Genomic DNA, 13,424 nt, shown 5'->3' with positions numbered 1-13,424 from the left:
CTAGCTTATAAATCAGCATTCTTGTGAGTCTGACCAGCGCTAGTCAAATTCCCCCAGTTTAATCATCCCTTTGTTAACAGAAAAAACAAAGTTTTGAAATCAGCAAAGCTGACGAATGGAGTTAGAGCAGAACACATAGTTTTAATTGGGAGTAGAATATCAGGTTTTTGTTCTGGAGGTCGGTTTTGTGAATACGTTACAAAATTAACTCATTCTAATGCAATACCACCTTTTCTCAGCGTTAGTAGTTTTTCTTGGTTCCAACACATCATAGCTAGATTATGTTGAACCAGAAATGTAGTAGGGCTACAAATCCTGTCCCTTTAAAAAGCCTCCTCCTCTTCTCACCTCCACTTTCCCCAACAATAGCAGTATGTTTACCAAGAAAGGTCTGGTCTTCTATCCCCAAACAAATTCTAAAGCATTATTTATACTTGCGAGTAGGGTTTGTAGTACGTTGTATTTAAATTAGCATTCTTCCCCTCCCCACCACGAACTTCTGATAGTTTGCTTGTAGGCAAAGACCCCCCCTTTTTTTTTTGCAATATTCAAAAAGGCACTCAGCAGGCACTTACTAAATGCATGCTTCTTGAAGAAAAGTTAAGCGGTTTCCCTAAAACCACACAGATCAAAGGAGTGGGGGAAGGGGTACTCAAAAGTGCCTGTTACACCCAGTCACACTCCCATAATTACCGGAACCGCCTCCATCCCAGCCGTAGGACAGGGCTTTCAACGGGACAAGAAAGGAACACAAGGGAGGTGAGAGCCAGGAAATCGGGAGAGGTGCCTCTCCCGGCATGCTCTGCAACACACTGAGGGGCGCCAGAAATATCCCGGCGTGCATCGGGGAGCGCCCAAGGGCGATGGTTCCCGGCTCCTACAGGGGCACGCGAAGTTAAAGCGGTAGGTGTGAGCTTACTTAGTTTTGAGACCCCCGCTTCCTCGTTTCCCCTTTAGGAACGTAATCCCATAACGGCTGAAAAGGAGGTCCTCTTAACTACCCTCCCTTTCCGCGTGCGAACGACTTTCGGCGCCGCTTCGAGCACAGTGCCAGGTGATTAGTGGTTAGGGGCGGGCCTGAGCCGATCACATGACCAAACCTGGCCGCCAATGACTAGCCGGGTGGTCCAGCAGCGCGAGGATTCCCGGACCCGTGAGCGGAGCGGCGCGTGGGCTCGCTCCGGTCGGCTCTGGCAGGTACGCGCAGGCGCCCTGGTTGCCACGCGCCCCGTCTGTCCCCACGCGCCCAGCGGCGCGTACTTGGCGCGAGGTGTTAACAGTCTGTCTGGTTGTTTTTGTGGGTGGGGGGGAAGGAGAGGGTGGGGGGGCGATGGCGTCACGTGGACGCCACAGCCAATCGCACTCCGAGGCGCACCCACAGCTTTCCCCGGCGCCCCGGGGTGCGACGTGTTCAGTGAGGTTCGGCTCTGCCCTGCAGGTCCCAGTACTCTTTCGAAGCGCGTGTGCGGCCTGTAAAGTCTGGCCGCGGGTTTTCGTGGCGTCCTGCTCCACTGTGAGCACGGACGACAAGTTCTCGGCAAAATGGCTGCTGGAAAGAGTCGCCTAGCAGGGGGAGCGCTGGGGCCGCGTGAAGGTCACATGACGAGGTTGGCAGCGCGTGCTGCTGGCGCGGGGAAGGGGGGAGGGTGGAAGGGGGGAGGGTGGAGGGTGGAGGGTGGGAGGGGAGAGGCGTGGCCAGTCATGTGCTCTCGGCTGCGCCGTTCCTTCGTTTTCGAGCGCCTTTGCTTTGGCCGGACTGGCTGCTTTTACTCCTCCCACCTCGAAGCGTGGCAACCGTTGGTGAGAAGCTGTGTGGTGTGGTGGAATGAGTAGGGTTCTGGGAACGAGGAGACCTCGGGTGTAGGCCTTTGGCTACTTTTGCAGTTAGCAAGTCATGTTGCCACTCTTGGCCTCTATTTTCTCGTATTTTAGCTCTGTATAGGAGTTTTTTTTTTTTTAAGGCCCTTAAAAGGTGTATGACCTGTACCTCATCCCAATGTCATGCTGATAGCAAAATAATTAAAAACGAACAGGTCATTAATAATCATGAGACAAGGCGGTCTCCCCACAGGAGAAAACCCACAACAATCCCCCTTCCTCCATCATTACAGGAAACTTGATTTAGGTAACTTGTTATAATATTCTGGGCATGTCTGTCCATATTTAGCAGTAGGATTTATACTCTGTACCTGCCCACTATCTCATTTGAAAAGTATTCTGTCTTTTAGACGTCTAGTCTCTATGTGTTTTCCTGGAAAGAAATCAAGAGATAAGTAGTATTGTCATAACTGTGGAGATGGGGAAATAAAAGGAGTTAGAGGGCACATGCTCACGCTCCATAACGCTAACTAGAAAGAAGTCTTATGAACTTGGCGGGCCAATTTTTTGAGGCTTCCTGCTACCAGCCTTTGGTGTTTTTCATAGTTCTCAGCTTCCAGTTTCACCTCTTCATTTTACCAAGGGTCAAGTCCTTAGTGAAATGAAGCAGGCATAAATTATGTATTTTTCATATCATTGCTTATGCTTTATAGTACCCTTTGATGTATCTTAAAGAGCCTTTGAATTTTGTGGGAGTACAATCTGGAAAACATTTATTGAGCAATCATAATAATAGTTGTCACTTTTGAACAATTATGATAATAGTTAACATCTTTCTAGCGTAGTACTTTATATGTCTTAATTGATTTAGTTCTCGTAACAAACCTGTGTTAATTACTATTATCTCCATTTTACCAATGAAGGAAACAGCAACAGAGAGATTAAGTAACTTGTACAAGGTCATATGACTGATAATTTACATAATTCCAACCAGTATTCCTTTTGAAAACTTGACATAATGATTCTAAATTTTATTTGGAAGAATGAACTTATAAAGTACAAAAATTTTTGAAAGATGAAAGTTAAAGGGGGGGACTTGTACTAGTGAATATACAAATAAAGCTATGATAATACAATAAGTGGTAACTCTGGAATAGACGGAGCAGTGGGACAGAATAATAAATCTAGAAATATATAAGACTATTTAGTATTATACAGGTGGCATTTCATGTTGAGAAAGAATTTTGAAATTGTGTTGGAATAATTGGCTAATCATTTGAAAAAAATAAAATGGAATCCTACCTTAAAATGTAAATAAACTAAAATCTGGGTGAATTAAATATAAAATATGAAGTCAAAATTATGCTTTCAAAACAAAAATGGGTGAACAGTTTTCTAATCTTGGCATAGGATGAGCTGTTCTAAGCATGATTGCAAAGGCAGATGGATAGAATTATTACGTAAAACAACCCGTAGTTGGCAACAACACCATCAAGTTAAAAGACAAATTTACTCATTTAGTATTCATTTGACATATTTATTGAGTGTGTACGATGTGACATGCAGTTTTTCAGGTGTAGGGGATCCAATGATAAGTAAAGCCAGGCAAAATGTGGGAAAAAAAATTTGCACCATGTGTTGGACCCAGAAGGTTAATGACATGAGTATCTAATAGATTGTCAAAAGACCTGAATAGGTAGATCACATGCATAGAGAAATAAAAATAACTAATAAAGATAAAAATACATTCTTTTCCACTTATAAGCAAATAACACAAAACAACACCCCCCCAGCAGATTAGCATACATGTGTTAAAATATTAATATCTAGTATTGGCATAGGAGTGGGGAAATTGGCACATTCATACACTGCTGTTGGTGGATATTTACATTTGAACATCCTTTCTGGAGAACATTTTGACTATATTTATTGAAAGCATTAATAACCTATATGTCCTTTCACTCAGCTGCTCCTCTTCTTTATTAAGGCACTAATTGGTAAGTTTGCAAAAATGTTCATTAAGAGTTGTCTTCTTTTTTTTTGGCTGTGCCGTGTGATACGGGATCTTAGTTCCCTGACCAGGGATGGATCAATGCCCCCTGCATTGGGAGCGTGGAGTCTTAACCACTGGACCACCAGGGAAGTCCCTGTAGTATTTTTTTATAGTAGCAAAAAACTGGAAAAACTTAAGTGTTAAATAATGGGGGATTGGTTAAATAAATAAGATGCCTTCATAGAGGGTCATACTTTGTAGCTAGTAGACATGATAGCGATTTCTAGTAATGACTTGGAAAGCACATTATATATATTGTTAAGTGTAAAAAGCAGGTTATAAAATGATGTGCAGTGTGATCACATTTTTGTAGCAGTATACCTCTATGTGTCTGTTTACATAGAAATCTAAAATGGTATATATCAAACATAAGCTAACGGTGATTTTACTTGAATGGTAGGATTTTTGGATGAATTTAATAAAAAAAAACTTGTTATTTTTTGGAACAGTTTTAGGTTTATAGAAAAATTGCAGAGACAGTATAGAGAGTTTCCAAATACCCAGCACCTAGTTTTCCGTATTATTAACATGTTATGTTAGTATGGTATATGCGTTGTAATTGATGAAGCAAGATACATGATTATGAACTAAAGTACATAATTTAATTGGATTTCTTTAGTTTTTATCTAATACCCTTTTTCTATTCCAGAATCCCATCTAGGATACCACAATACTTTTTTAAAGATGTACTAATGCTTTGTTGGTGGGTGATATTACAGGGAAGAAGGTGTCAGGGGAAAAAGGAAGTGAGGTAGGGAAAAAGTAAAAACAAATATAAGGCATGTGTGACCCAGATGGCCATAGCTTCGCAAACAAAGCTGGCTGCTTGATCTTCCAAGGCATCTCCAGAGAGTTCATATGAAGCTCTTGCCTCTCAGAACCTTCCGTTACACAATCACAATACTTTTAGCTCTCTTAGGATCCTCTTGGCTATGATAGTTTCTTAGACTTTTGTTTTTGATGACCTTGATAATTTTGAGGAGTACTGGTCAGATGTCCCTGAGTTGGGATTTGATGTTTTTTTCATTATTAGACTGGGGTTAGAGTACATACTATCAACATGACTTGTCACTCTTGATGTTGACCTTGATCACCTGCCTGTGAATTTGGTTTTTAAATGTTTGCTTTTCTGTAATTTCTATTTTTAAAAATAATCTGTTACTTGTTTGTGGTATAACAAAAAGTATTTGTTATAATACTCTGGGCATGTCTGTCCATCTTTATCAATAGCATTTATAGTAAACAGTACATTGATAAGCTAATAATATAGAAAGACGATAATAGAAGTTACAGTCAAAGAAAAAATAACTGGCCAAATTGCTGGAAGGGCTAATTAAAGAAAGGAATTAAAGGCATTAGTACAGTATAGCTTGTTTTAATAGTCTTTAAACTGTTTTAGGAAGAACAGCCTGGTAACCATGAATTATGCATAACAGGATGAAAATATAAATAAGATAGATGAGGGCTATTAGGTAAATTCATTCATTCAACAACAAGTAATTAATGAGCCCTACTGTATATCATACCAGGTGTAGGGATTGAGCAGTGAATAAGACAATGTCTTATTTATAATGGGAATTTATAGTCTAGTAGATAGACAATAAAGTAATAAATAATATGATTTCAGATATTGTCAAAGTGCTGTGAATAAAATAATACTATTGGATAGAGAGTGGTGGTAGTAGGCTTGGTGGTTCTTTTACATAGGTCACGATGTAAGGATTTTCTGAGGTAACATTTGAGGATAAAGAGACCTGAATGATAAGGAGCAAGCCATGCTAACATGTGGAGCATTTCAAGCAGCGGGAATACTAATGCAAAGATTCTGGGTCAAGAATCAGTTTGGGATTTTTCAAGGAAGTGCAGGAAGGCTAGTGTGCTAGAGTTTGGAGACTGCTGCAGTGTTAATTGGTGGTGGTGGCTGTGGTAGGGTAGGGTAGCAGGAAATGACACTGGGAAGCTGGTGGGTCTCAGATGGTATAGAGCCTTGTAGACCAGAAGGGCTTTGTATTTTATTCTAAGTGTGGTGGGATCCATTGGACAGTTTTAGGAAGAAAAATTATACAATATAATTTATGTTTTAAAAAGATTACTTTGACTACTGTAGAGGAAAGAGGGGCAGCAGGAGACCATTCAGGAAGCCATTGGAATGGTATGATGAAGTATGGTGGCTTTGGGTCAGGGAGGCAGTGATGGGGACAGTGAGAAGGGGTTGGATTCAGGGTATATGTGGAAGGTAGAACCAATAGAATTTGCTGATAGATTAGTTGTGAGAGGTGAAAGAAAAAGAGGGATCAAAGATTATTGCAAGGTTTTTAGCTAGAGCAACTAGTGCTAGGTAGAGAGATGGAAAACTGGAAGGAGCTAGTTTGGGGTTTAAAATGAACAGTTTAGTTGGATATGTTGAATTTGAGATGCTCACTGGTTATCCAGGAATAGATAGTTGATTGTTCAGTCTAGAGCCCGGAGTCAAAGTCATGGCTGTGAATATACATTTGGGATGTCATCAATACATAGATGGTGTTTAAAAACCTGGGTCTGGTGAGAAGAGGGCCAGTGACTGAGCCCTGAGACTAAGCTGAAAGCATGGACAGAGGAATAAGTCACACTTAGATTTCTTTTGTATCTGCATCAGCATAGTATTTACTGTGTCTATATGGTGTTATATTAAATAAAGCCTTTGAGATGGTTGTAATGTACCTTAGGCTCTTCCTGCTACATAAACTGATTCTTCAGGTTTTTGTGTCTGCCCTACTTGAAGATTTCTACCTTCTCTACGTTACCTGGGGGCATAAACTCCAAATTTCATAGTTAAGCATACCAGACCTATCATTGTTGAACTCTACCCTACCTTTCTCTCTTTATCCTCTTTTCTCTTTATCATTCCTGTCATGCCCAACATGTTCTGCATGTGTATAGCCCTGTTTGCCTAGAATCCTCTTTTCTACCCCTCTTCCTGCTTGTTGCCTCAAACTCCTACTCAGTCTTCAATGTCTAGCTTAAATTTGCTATATAATTTCCCCAGATTTCCACAGATAGAAGTTGGCTCTTCCATGCACAGTACTTCCTCAGCTCTGTTGTTGGTACTTTAATTTATAGCAGAATATAAAGTTGGTTGATTTTTTTTTTAAACTTTGAAAGACGTTTATTTTTAAAATTAATTTATTTTTGGCTGCGTTGGGTCTTCATTGCTGTGCATGGGCTTTCTTTAGTTGCGGCGAGCGGGGGTTATTCTTCGTTGCGGTGCGCGGGCTTCTCACTGAGGTGGCTTCTCTTGTTGTGGAGCATGGGCTCTAGGTGCACGGGCTTCAGTAGTTGTGGCTCGTGGGCTCAGTAGTTGTGGCTCGCGGGCTTTAGAGCTCAGTCTCAGTAGTTGTGGCGCACAGGCTTAGTTGCTCTATGGCATGTGGGATCTTCCCAGACCAGAGCTTGAACCCATGTCCCCTGCATTGGCACGTGGATTCTTAACCACTGCGCCACCAGGGAAACCCCAAGTCGGTTGATTTTGATTCATTTATTTCCCCAGTGCTTGGTATGCCCAATCTAATGCTTTGAAGAAGTTTAGAAGTTTTGTTTTGGCGAAAGAGAGTAAATAACTAAAACTAGATCTTATAATACTAGATGTTATAATATACAATCATATGGATCATTAGCTGAGATATTTAGATATTTTTTATGGTGTTATGAGTTGTTGGTTTTAATGATATTTATTGTGATGGAATTTAGCCAGTACAAAGTTTAATGAAGTGATGTCAGGAGTCTTAGTTCAGAGACATTTTAGGAATGGTTTAGTCTCTAGAGTTGAATAATGCTTATTCTTTGGAGGCAAGCTATTATATAATAAATTTTTCCTCCACTTTGCCCACTTTCCCACCCACCTTCTCAGGAGTCAGGAATTCTATTTTAACATTACACATGTTCTTTGAGCTCTTTGCTAGAGGAGAAACCTAATGTAATAAATCCAGTAGAATTAGCAGTACTCAGCCCAGAAATGTCCTTTTAATTGTTGCACAGATAGAGGCTTAATGGTGTGTATTGTAGGTGTGAGGGTTTCAGTCTGTGAACTCAAGTAGGGTTAATTATTTTGTCATTCAATTGTAAGCATGTATTGAGCACCCACCATATATGGGCACTGTATGAGGTGCTGTGGGGGACACACAAAAGAAGTAAAAGTCATGGTTCCCTGCACACGAATCCCTGACAATTTAGTCAAGGAACTGAAACATAACATTAAAAAGGAATTTAATCTTAACAAGCAGTATATCAGTAAGTGCAAAGTACTGTGGTATAAATCAAAGACTTTGCATTTCTTAAGCCCATAATTATATTCTCAGAGCTATATGCAGTCTTATCTTGCATCAGTTTTCAACATTTTGACCTGACTTGCAAGCTCTGCATTTTCACTTGTCCTTTAATATTTTTAGTTTCAAAAAGATACTATTGATTTGACTCTTAAAAAACATTTTTTTAAGTTAGTAAATCTTTTTTTTTTTAAATTTAATTATTGGGCTTTGCTGTGTCTTAGTTGCGGCACGCGGGATCTTTAATTGCGGCATGTGTTCCCCGACCAGGGATGGAACCTGGGCCCCCTGCATTGGGAACATGGAATCTTAGCCACTGGACCACCAGGGAATCCCTGATTTGACTCTTTGATGTGTTGAAAGCCCTGTATAGGAAAAGAGTGCCCTGCCATACATTGCTTTCCAACATTTTATTCCTTCACGTCTGTAAAGCAAATAGGTAATTTGAAAAGGTGGAATGCCATTTAGTCTTTACAAATGTGATAGATATAGTTTTGCTGTGTGTAGGTTTTCTTAGACATATTTTCTCCTACCTGAGGCTGTGGGGGTTGGGCGGTGGGGGGAGGGTAGAAGAGTATAGAACCTAGAGAAGAAATTGTGTGTGTGTATGAATATGAGTTTAAAAGCACTTATTTTGGGATTTGGATTATAAAAGCAGTTTTCTTTTCATTTGAGAAGATATGAAAAACATAGATAAGCACAAAGAAGAAATAAAAATATGCTAACTCCCACTGTTAACCTTATTGGTATGCTTCTAGGCTTTTTTTTTTAATTAGCAAGTTTTGTTTTTTTAATAAATAAAATGAATAGTTCAGCTACCTTTAGAAATGAGTAGATAATTGTCTTTACGTAAGGTGGATCTAATCAGATTACTCTCAATAAAATTCTTTGGTAGCTTCTCATAATAAATGGAATCAAGTTGAGGCAAGTTCAGATTCTTTAGCCTAGTACATACAGCCCTTTATCTTACAGCTTATCTCATTTACCATGTGTCTCCGTCGTACACATCTTTGTTCTATCCATACTACATGTACTACTTGCAGGCCTCTAGACCAGGGGTTGGTAGACTTTTTCTGTAAAGGGCCAGATAATAAATATTTTAAGCTTTGTGGGCCTTACTGTTTTTGTCAACAACTACTCACCTGTGCTGTGGTAACATGAAGGCAGCTATCGACAGTATGTAAATGAATGATCATGGCTGTGTGCAGGGAAACTTTATGGACACTAAAATTTGAATTTCATGTAATTTTTGCATGTCATAAAATTTTATTTCAACCGTTAAAGAATGTAAAAAGCATTCTTAGTTTGTGGGCTATATAAAAAAAGATGGCAGGACATGGCCTATGGGGTTGTAGTTTGCTGACCCCTTTTCTAGACTGCCACGATTTCTGTACCTCTGCCTTTATTCACTGTCCCTCACCTCCATTTCTTTCCCTAGTATGACTGTCTTGTTTAGAACTCATTTTAGATGTCATAGTCTCAGGGAAGTTAGAATTTTTTACATCTTTATCTGGTGATAGAAGTGCTATTCAAACCTCTATCACTGTATTTATTTGACTGTATTTTAAAAAATTATAGTAAAATACGTATAATATAAAATGTACTGTTTTAACCATTTTTAAGTGTACAGTTCTTTGGCACTAAGTATTTTCACATTGTTGTGCAGTCATCACCACCATCCATCTCCAGAGTTTTCATCTCTCCAAGCTGAAACTCTGTACCTATAAAATGCTAATTTATCATTCTCCTCTTGCCCTAGTCCCTGGCACACCGTTCTGTTTCTGTCTCTGTTAACTTGACTACTGCAGATACCCCACATAAGTGAAATCATATAAAACATTTGTGTTTGTGGAACTGGCTTATTTCACTTAGCCTAATGTCTTCAAGGTTCATCTCTGTTGTACCATGTTTTAGAATTTCCTTTCTTTTTAAGGCTGAATAATATTCCATTATATGTATATACCACATTTTTTGTGTATCCATTCATCTGTTGATGGACATTTGGGTTGTCTCTAGCTTTTGGCTATTGTGAATAATGCTGCTATCAACATGGATGTACAAACATCTCTTCGAGTCTCTGCTTTCAGTTCTTTTGAGTATATATCTATTTTCTTTTTCTTTTCTTTTTTTTGAGTATATATCTAGAAGTAGAATTGCTGGATCATATGGTAATTTTGTATTCAATTTTTTGAGGAATTGCAATGGCTGCATCATTATGACTAAGTTTTTAATTTTTTTCTGTTTTTTTTTTTTTAATTGGAATATAATTGCTTTACAATGTTGTGTTAGTTTATGCTATACAATGAAGTGAATCAGCCATATGTATACCTATATCCCTTCCCTCTTGGACCTCCCTCCACCCCCATCCCACCCATCTGGGTCGTCACAGAGCACGAGCTGAGCTTCCTGTGCTTTATAGCATATTCCCACTAGCTATATATTTTACGTATGGTAGTGTATATATGTCAATTCTAATCTCCCAATTCGTCCCACCCTTGCCTTCTCATGCTGTGTCCACATGTCCGTTCTCTACTTCTTTGTCTCTATTCCTGCCCTGCAAATAGGTTCATCTGTACCATTTTTCTAGATTCCACATATATGCATTAATTTGATATATGTTTTTTTCTTTCTGGCTTACTTCATTCTGTGTGACACACTCTAGGTCCATCCATATCTCTACAAATGACCCAATTTCATTCATTTTTATGGCTGAGTAATATTCCATTGTATATATGTACCACATCTTCTTTATCCATTCATCTGTCATTGGACATTTAGGTTGTTTCCATGTCCTGGCTATTGTAAACAGTGCTGCAGTGAACATTGGGGTACATGTGTCCTTTTGAATTATGTTTTTTTCAGGGTATATAACCAGTAGTGGGACTACTGGGTCATATGGTAGTTCTGTTTTTAGGTTTTTAAGGAACCTCCATACCGTTTTCCACAGTGGCTGTATCAATTTACATTCCAGCCAACAGTGCAAGAGGGTTCCCTTTTCTCCATACCCTCTCCAGCATTTACTGTTTGTGTATATATATATATTTTTTCAGTTTATTTATTGGCTGCATTGGGTCTTGGTTGCTGCGCGTGGGCTTTCCCTAGTTGTGGCGAGTGGGGGCTACTCTCTGTGATGTGCCGGCTTCTCATCGCAGTGGCTTCTCTTGTTGCGGAGCACGGGCTCTAGGCACGCGGGCTTCAATAGTTGTGGCACGTGGGATCAGTAGTTGTGGCTTGTGGGCTCTAGAGCACAGGCTCAGTAGTTGTGGTACACAGGCTGAGTTGCTCCACGGCATGTGGGATCTTCCTGGACTAGGGCCCAAACACGTGTCCCCTGCATTGACAGGTGGATTCTTAACCACTATGCCATCAGGGAAGCCCTGTTTGTATTTTTTTTTTTTTTGCGGTACGTGGGCCTCTCACTGTTGTGGCCTCTCCCGTGGTGGAGCACAGGCTCCGGACGCGCAGGCTCAGTGGCCATGGCTCACGGGCCCAGCCGCTCCGCGGCATGTGGGATCTTCCCGGACCGGGGCATGAATCCGTGTCCCCTGCATTGGCAGGCGGACTCTCAACCACTGTGCCACCAGGGAAGCCCTCTATATTTTTTTGATGATGGCCGTTCTGACCGGTGTGAGGTGATACCTCATTGTAGTTTTGATTTGCATTTCCCTAATAATAAGTGATGTTGAGCATCTTTTCATGTGCCTGTTGGTCATGTGTATGTCTTCTTTGGTGAAATGTCTATTTAGGTCTTCTGCTCGTTTTTTAATTGGGTTGTTTTTTTTTGATGTTGAGCTCCATGAGCCGTTTGTATATTTTGGAGATTAATCCTTTGTCTGTTACTTCATTTGCAAATATTTTCTCCTATTCTGAGGGTTGTCTTTTTGTCTTGTTTATGGTTTCCTTTGCTGTGCAAGAGCTTTTAAGTTTAATTAGGTCCCATCTGTTTATTTTTGTTTTTATTTTCATTAGGAGGTGGGTCAAAAAAGCTCTTGCTGTGATTTATGTCAAAGAGTGTTCTTCCTATGTTTTCCTCTAAGAGTTTTATAGTGTCCGGTCTTATATTTAGGTCTTTAATCCATTTTGAGTTTATTTTTATGTATGGTGTTAGGGAGTGTTCTAATTTCATTCTTTTACATGTAGCTGTCCAGTTTTCCCAGCACCACTTTTTTTTTTTTTGCGGTATGCGGGCCTCTCAGTGTTGTGGCCCCTCCCGCTGTGGAGGACAGGCTCCGGACGTGCAGGCCCAGCGGCCATGGCTCATGGGTCCAGCCACCCCGCGGCATGTGGGATCCCCCCGGACCGGGGCACAAACCCGCGTCCCCTGCATTGGCAAGCGGACTCTCAACCACTGCGCCACCAGGGAAGCACCCAGCACCACTTATTGAAGAGGCTGTCTTTTTTTCATTGTATGTTCTTGCCTCCTTTGTCATAAATTAGGTGCCCATGTGTGCGTGGGTTTATCTCTGGGCTTTCTATCTTGTACCATTGATCTATATTTCTGTTTTGGTGCCAGTACCGTACTGTCTTGATTACTGTAGCTTTGTAGTATAGTTTGAAGTTGGGGAGCCTGATTCCTCCAGCTCTGTTTTTCTTTCTCAAGATTGCTTTGGCTATTCAGGGTCTTTTGTGTTTCCATACAAATTGTAAAATTTTTTGTTCTAATTCTGTGGAGAATGCCACTGGTAATTTGGTGGAGATTGCACTGTATCTGTAGATTGCTTTGGGTAGTACAGTCATTTTCACAATATTGATTCTTCCAATCCAAGAACATGGTATATTTCTCCATCTGTTTGTGTCATCTTTGATTTCTTTCATCAGTGTTCGATAGTTTTCTGAGTATAGGTCTTTTGCCTCCTTAGGTGGGTTTATTCCTAGATATTTTATTCTTTTTGTTGCAATGGTAAATGGGATTGTTTCCTTAATTTCTCTTTCTGATCTTTTCGTTGTTAGTGTATAGGAATGCAAGAGATTTCTGTGCATCAGTTTTGTATCCTGAAACCTTACCAAATTAATTGATTAGTTCTAGTAGTTTTCTGGTGCCGTCTTTAGAATTTTCTCTGTATAGTATCATGTCATCTGCAAACAGTGACGGTTTTACTTCTTTTCCAATTTGTATTCCTTTTATTTGTTTTTCTTCTCTGATTGCCATGGCTAGGACTTCCAAAACTATGTTGATTAATAAGAGTGGTGAGAGTGGACATCCTTGTCTTGTTCCTGATCTTAGTGGAAATGCTTTTAGATTTTCACCATGG

The 13,424-nt window shown here is 40.2% G+C and overlaps 1 protein-coding gene across 1 annotated transcript in view; it reads left to right on the top strand.

Annotated features, from left to right (window-relative positions):
- Nucleotides 1–844: 844 nt before the first annotated feature.
- The window catches only part of MGA (MAX dimerization protein MGA), a 162,622-nt gene continuing 150,042 nt past the window's right edge, over nucleotides 845–13,424 (top strand). The window contains exon 1 of the mRNA XM_032621864.1: nucleotides 845–903. The gene's annotated coding sequence lies outside the window, so the exon portion shown is untranslated. The remainder of the gene's footprint in view (nucleotides 904–13,424) is intronic.

This window comes from Phocoena sinus, chromosome 2 (genome assembly GCF_008692025.1).
Source record: "Phocoena sinus isolate mPhoSin1 chromosome 2, mPhoSin1.pri, whole genome shotgun sequence".
In the NCBI taxonomy this organism is placed as follows: domain Eukaryota; kingdom Metazoa; phylum Chordata; class Mammalia; order Artiodactyla; family Phocoenidae; genus Phocoena; species Phocoena sinus.
The sequence above is the reverse complement of the archived record's forward strand: the minus strand, read 5'-3'. Positions and strand labels throughout refer to the sequence as shown.